Here is an 8,179-nt window from a genome sequence, read left to right on the forward strand (position 1 = left end):
CTCTTATAAAATCTAAAGATAAGATTATTATCTAGGTAACCTCTTATGATTTTTAGTATATTTTAATTTCAACGCGAGTTATGAGTATTTTAAGATGTATACAAAATTTACAATTTTAAAATATTCATAACTCGCGTTAAAATTAAAATATACTAAAAATCATATAAGGTTATCTAGATAATAATCTTGTCTTTAGATTTTATAAGAGGTCAATTCACTCTAATTCTTAAATTAACGGAGCTACACGTGTTCTGCCGAGCGTAAAATTTGCTATGTTACGCACTTGTAAGACGGAGACAACAAAATGCGGGTGTCACGTCCTCTTAACTCTATAATATGGTTCGTCGATAGAATATTCATTTATTGGTTTTCAATAACAATTAATATATACTCAATTATCATTTATTAAATGTTCTTATTTTGCATTTCGGGAAAGCTTTGTAATTTTGAACAATATTGGTATTTATTCTACAATATTAAGTTCAAAGACCGATTATATTATTTACCATCGAAAAAATATTTCAAATCCTTATTCAGAAGCCATGGTAGGTATTGCATGGAAAATCTGATTTAAATTGTATCAAAGTAACGTATACATTTAGTCATTTCAAATTATTGAACCCTAAAAATAAACATACAAATAATATTATAGAATATATTCAACTTATTGTTAAATAGCTACCGTAACATCATTAACTCATTATAAAATCTTATTATTTGTTTATTATTATTTTTTTTTTCTCTCTTTCCCTCAGTTTGTATCATGAATACACTACACTATTTTAATTGCTGAGAAGTAGTAGTTTTAAACGTGAAGCTATTTAGTAAAAAAAACAAAAAAACAAACAATTTATTTTTTGTTATTAGTAATAAATAAGTATGTAACAGAACTTGTGAATTTTAAAGAACCGATAATATTGACGAATGGCGATGACAATATTGTAACAACGTGATCGTGTATTAGTATAGGTACCTACCTACCTAGTATTGTTTGTAATTTATATACAATTTTATTGCATATTATTTATTGATAACATAAGTCTTACAATACTAATAATATAACCAAGTAAACAGTTATTTGATATGTTGTTTGTAATCTATTTATCTATTTTAAATTTTAACGTTTTAAAATTCTAAACAAGGAATCCTACTAGCTGCATTTACATTATAATAATATGACTTTTACTTCTGTGAACACTTTGGGAGTAAAAATCAAAATATTTCTTGTAAAACTTCTCTAGAATGAAAATAAATACAGATGACATTAAAAAGATATTGTTTTAATTTACTGAAAGTTTTTGAAAAAATTAATAGACCATTATAAAATAAATTGTCAAAAAATATTTTACCAATTTTGTTTGAACCTGTTTGTAGGTACATCTACTACTCGTAATTGGTTTTCAGCTAAAATTTTTTCAACATAATATTATCGTTTTTAATTTGAAGGTATATTGTTATTTATTTTCATCGATTCAATGTTTGAACATTTGGATAAAATATACATTTTGTATAAATATACAAATAATAATATTATATACCATATTATGTATAATATAATATTAGGTTGTACCTATATTATATATTGTTTGGTTTAAACTTTTAAATTAAGTTATTAGATTAATAAGTAATACTTTCATATTACATAGATCTGAAATAAGTAAATTCAAACCAGCTATTATCTATTTTTAGTATTTTGCTATTTGCGCTTTCGCAAAAAAAATACTGAAATAGCCTATACGAAGCGCCTGGTTATAACATAATTTATATTAAAAGCCTGCATAGCACAATAATGTACCTAAGGCATGAGTCCAATTTATACAGAAATTTATTTTTTTTTATAGTTGTAACAAAATATTTATAGTGCGTTTTATGATCACTAAAACTAAAAAAAATAAGACTAAAGTAAACCTATATGTAAAAGTTTTAGATTCTGAGTGGAACGATGAATGTATTGATTTTACAATGATGTGTGTTTTTTTATTTATTTTTTTTTTACTTTTTATTTTTCTATTTTTGTGTCTGTCATCACAGTTTGGGGCAGTAAAACTCCTTCGATTTTCTTCAATAGTATCTTATTTGATAGGAAAGTGAATCTAGTTGGTGCGTTCGGGAGGTCAAAATTTGAAATTTCCAATAGTTTTCAAAAGCACCGGGAAAAACAAAAAAAAAAATTAAGGAAAAACGGGAATTTTCACACAAAATCTGTTTTTGAGAAAATTGATTTTGGTTTTTGTTGTAACATTAAAACAAATGACCGTAAATACATGAAATTTTCACTGGTTGTTTATATTTCCATTTTCTATACATGATACAATTTTAAAAATATTTTGATTTGTTTTGAACTATTAAGGGACATTTTCAATTTCCAATATTATTAGTTTTTTTTTCTATGAATGTCAATAAAACATTATTTGTTATGTAAAAATACTTGAAAATTTAATACAAGGCTCCTACTATATTGTTACAATGAAATTTGAAAAATATTAAAAATCCTTAGTCACAGTTTTTTTTTATTATCATTTAAAGTTCAAAAATTGACAAAATATGTAAAAATCACGAAAATTAGCAAATCATTTTGAGTTAATAATTCGTAAAAATTTTTCTTTTTAGAACTAAGATTTTAAAATGTAATACAAGATTCCTCATAATATTGTCTACCTTTATCAAAAAAAAAATATCTACAAGAAATACAAATTACATTTTTATGAGCGTTTGAAATTCATATTTTTACAACATTTGATATTCACTCGAATTCTCATGTTACGATTTTCTTATTTTGTTGTAATTAAAATAAGAATGACTGTAGATACTTGAAAATTTCACTCAATGTTCATACTAGCATTTAACTCTTTGCGCTGTTTACGGACATTCTCAGTTTTCAATTTTTTTAGTTTTTTTTTCTATGAATATCAATAAAATGTTGTTTGTTTGATAAAAAAGCGTGAAAATTTAATGCAAGGCTTCTGATTTATTGTTACAATAGCAGTTGAAAAATATTAAAAATACATAGTCACAATTTTTTTTATAAGCATTTGAAGTTCAAATTTTTACGAAATTTATCAAATTTGAAATTGAATAATTATTTTGTAGTTAAAAACTTATAAAATGTTCAACTTTTATATCTAAGGATTGAAAATTTAAAACAAGATTCCACGTAAATATTTAATTCTGTTTCCAAAAATTCTAAGAAATACATAAGCACAGTCTATTTTTATAGTAATTTTAAGTTCAAATTTGGACGAAATTACATATTAAAAACCTGGAATAACTATTTTAGTTATTTTGTTGTGATTGTATAATATTATTCGTGGGTACTTGAAACTTTTAAATTATACTATTATATATTTATGATAGTATCACGGTTTGTTGTTGATGTATAACGCGTTATAAGTACCTAATGGGTATTGTGATATGATTAATTTGGAATTTATTATAGGTACCTTCCTATTATAGGTAAATTTTTTTTTAATACCATAGATAAGTATATAATATATCTTACGCTCAGAATCGTTTTTCTTATACAATGATATTAAATCATTGAATTCAAAATTAATACCATCCATTATACAGTGACACATTTGTAACCTACTGTACAGCAGCAGGCCTTACTTGCCCACCTTTTTTTTTAAACTTAAGATTTACCATTTTTATACACGCAACATATTATACTAACAAATTACAATGTATGAAATACCTATTCCAAATAATATGAATAAAATAGGTATACAATTTTTATGCTAAAATTAGTACCCACGATTAATGTTATCAAATTGTATTTTTGACATATTTTTTTTATACCTACCAATATATATCAATTATCTAAGATAAAGAAACCTTAAGCTATACGCACCGGGTATGATTCATTTAACGTAAGACAATCATTATTTCAATAACATCTAACGTTTTTGAAAATAATATATTTTTTTACATATAAGTTCCTTATTAAAAGAACAATTTTTTAGATTTGGCAACATGCATTTTTCATTATATTTTTCATTTTTCATTTATTCCAAACAGAATATGTGAGTTGGTACATCGATACATGAAAATCTAATTTTGAACAGGTAGGTCTACAAGTATTCAAAGTTTTGATGAGTGGAGTGAAGTAATACCCTACAAAATGTTGGTTCACTACTCCACTTATCTTATCTTATAATATCTAATATTAGAACTAATAAACTACTTGTTCAAAATTTGATTTTAAGAGATCAAAATACTCTGGACAATATACTGCTTCAGAATATGAAACTAAAATGCATTTCGCCATTCAAAAGAATTTCAAATAAAAATAGTAAAAAATATTGTCTTGAACGACTTATTTAATTATGTAATAGAAACATCTTATTAGTCTTCTGAAATAAAAAGCTTCTCATGTTAAATGAATCACTCCGTATATGCGAGTATAGCTGGTAGTGCTACTAGGTATAATAAATAATAATAAAAATATTAATTTACGATAATAATTGTCTATACCTATTATATAGTCGAAGTTTTAAATATTATTACTCGGCGACCCGATAGTAGATATTTATTATTAGCAACAAATTAAAATACATTATTAGGTATAGGTACTACACTATAGGTACGCGCGCCGAGATTGATTAAATGGCGTATTGATTTTTTTTTTTTATGAATAGTGCTGGGATAGAAAGAAAATAGGTTATAGGTACATCAAAAACGACATATATACATTAATTGCATTATCTTAAACAAATTGATATATTATAGACTTGAATGTTTTAACCGTATCATTATAGGTATTAGGTAGGTATATGAGTATAGTTAATATTATTACATATTATATATTATGTAAATTGTCAGACTCTGTCAATGGGGCCAATACAAGTATGATGTGGACGCGAAGAGATTCGTTCGTTAGGTTAGGTATGATTGTTTGTCTATACGTGATATTATGGTCGAAGCAAAATAAAAAAAAAAACAAAAGTCAACATTATATTGTAATCAGTAATCTAAATTGTATATTTAGGTTTACTAGAGCGTACGCAATGGTATCAGCTTAGTGAATCCTATTATAACCAACGCTTGGGTGTTATTCTATTACACCTGCAAAGGGTCAGCGCCGTGTAAATAATAGTGAAAAAAAAGACCAGTATACTTTAACCCTCAGTGTCCGCTGTATGTTATGTAACTACTCAATGTGTAAGCTATCTGTATGTGTTATGATTGTTGTTTGGTGTCGAACGAGTCAAAACATATTCCGCCGTTCAAAATGATATGGGTGAGTAGTATGTAATGTAGAATTTTGAATTTTGAATATATCATACATAGAAACACACTCATCTTTTATAAAAAAAAACACATAACGTTCCTTTACTTATACAATATAATGAGTATGTAATGTGGTATTCTATTGAAAAATAATTGTATCATATTATATTATTACCCGATTACCGTTTAGTGTACCCACTTTTATATGCATGTATAATGTGTGTGTGTGCAACATAGGATCTATAGCTGCTGATTTTAAGTCTATTACCTATAGCTAATTCTTTGGTTCTAAACACCCATTTAAAATACAAGATAAAACAACGTAATAAAATAAATAAGAACATAGCAGTTAATGAGAAATGACAAGAGTAAAATTAAAATTATACATTTTATAAAAACAAAAAATAAACACTTTTCCGTTCAAGTATCGATACACCTCTCATACATACTATCCCATATAACTTGGTTTTCTATAAGTCTTTAAAATATAAAGGATGTGCCCTGCAGACGTATACATAATATAATATAATATAATGTCATAAGCTCCATCTTTATTTACATAATTTTATATTATTATTGACGATTTTATTATAATTTATATAATCAATAATCGGTAACTGCCTTCATATAATACGAGTATATACGCTGTAGTTAAGTACTATATTATCATACCGGTATGGCTATACATATTATATATCGGCAGCAGTCGCCGTAACGATTTTTAATTATTCTACTTAAACCCGTCGCTGTATAGCAGTCGCATAGGTTTAAATGTCAATTTTTAAAACATTGGATTATTTTTTAAATAACATTCTCAGACCATATTTGATTAGATTAGATTGCATTATTGAAATATAAAACTATTAAAACTACGAGTAAGAGCAATTTAAATTAACTTGTATTACTTTGGGTCATCTGGGTCATCCACGTTATTCAGTCATTGTATATTTTTTACTAAATGAGAGTTAAGTAAGTACTTTATACCTACTAAGCGTGCTAAATTTGTACTTTATCAGGACAACCTGGCAAAGTTCTTAATATTGTAATAATAGGGCGGTGACCCTATTGATCACGATGTACTTTTTTAACAACACATGTGTTCACAGATACACCGTTGAACAAAGAAGTCTTTAACGATAAAAATCCTAAAAATATCTATAAACAACATGATTGAGCACGAAACTCTATGCAATGTTACCAATTTTCCACATCACAAAAAATACAAAATTATACACACTCATAATTTAAATAACATAATTTTCTTAGCATACCTATAAGTATAACTATATAGTTCATTCCGATTTAAAAAAATCTTTACGACTAACAATATTTTGACGATACTACTACGATTTTTTTCGGGTCCAGAATAAATCATAGCTGTATACATGTTTTTCTTAGAACTTAGAAGTGATAACGTTATATAATGATTTTTAGTACTCAATAGGGACGTCATGAAAATGGTTGGCTGAGATAATAACTGTGCTCAATAGAATATCATCGGTAAATAGAGCCATAGGGCTCTAATATTTTGTAAAATTACACACTAAATTAAACTAAATTTTAGAGCCCTGACCATTAAAATACTATTCGAATACCTACTGCTTCGAAACTTAAGTCCCTACTCCCTATTATATATTTATGATGTGATGTAATTATTAAGTATTTTTTATAATATGTTACCTCATCCCTGTATCTTTTTTTCTAAATAAAATCATTAGCAATAATATGCTACGATAAAATGTAAACGATATAATATAAAATAGGTACTTACTATTACAATACAATATATATCATACCTACATTATATTATACGATCCTCGCGTGTATTCCAATTAAACTTCTTTACAACGTAAAGCAAATAACAATTAATTAATTAATTAATTAATTAATTAGTTTTGTTGAAATAATATTATGTCCGTTACCATAGCACTGGACAAGTATTCTATATACATGATATACTGCGAGTTCTCGTTGTACAATATTTAAATTTATTTAAACGCAGCTGATGGCAGTGTCTTTGGGAACGTTCAATGTGTACGTTATGGTTTTATAATATTGTTATGCGAATATTTTTACACTGTACAGGCCGGATAATAATATACATTTACTAGATTTTGATTTTATTTTTTTATTTTTTTGTTACAGCGAGTCTAATGACAAATTTGTTTTTTCTGTACGGGATTTATGTTCTTCTTATTATCGGCCAGACCGCATTGAGCTCACAGTAAGTAAATAAAAGTAAATACCTATTTAACTATACAGGCTATGATTTTCTCGAATAACTGTGTCCCAACTGGCCAACTCCAAAGTCTAATATACGCGTCGGACTATTATAATATGTATTTAAACACAGAGTTGGCGTGGCTGATTATTTGTTCACCTATACTCATTCAAAACCATACATGCATGTACAATTATTGTACAATGTACCTTAATGACAATTACAGCATATCGCTTAACTAATAATACCAAGTCGATCTTATTACAATTTAAGTATGCTTACCATCTTACTGTATGTCACGATGATAATTTTTAAATCGTCATAAAATAACATAAACACGAAAACGTTCTTGCACTTACGTATACAATTAATATTTTAAACATAATATTCTCGTATAAAAATGGAAACAAAAACCTAACTAGTGAAAATAGTTACATAAAAATAAAATAAGATAATATTTTTCCCGACAATTGTTTGAAACATAAGAATTGTAAAAAGTAATACTAACATATTATTTAAAATATATTAGTTAGTAAGTTATTTGTTTATTATAGTAATTATTGTTGGTTCTCACTTCTCTGTAATAAATTATGAGGTAGAAAAAGATCTTAATTTGACAATGTCCTGATATTAATTTTGATAAAATGTTATATAGCTCGTTCTACATGACGTAATAAATACTAGAATAATATGAAATATCAATTTTTTTTTTTTAAGTGAAATATTGAT

Source organism: Acyrthosiphon pisum, chromosome X (assembly GCF_005508785.2).
Source record: "Acyrthosiphon pisum isolate AL4f chromosome X, pea_aphid_22Mar2018_4r6ur, whole genome shotgun sequence".
Taxonomy (NCBI): Eukaryota; Metazoa; Arthropoda; class Insecta; order Hemiptera; family Aphididae; genus Acyrthosiphon; species Acyrthosiphon pisum.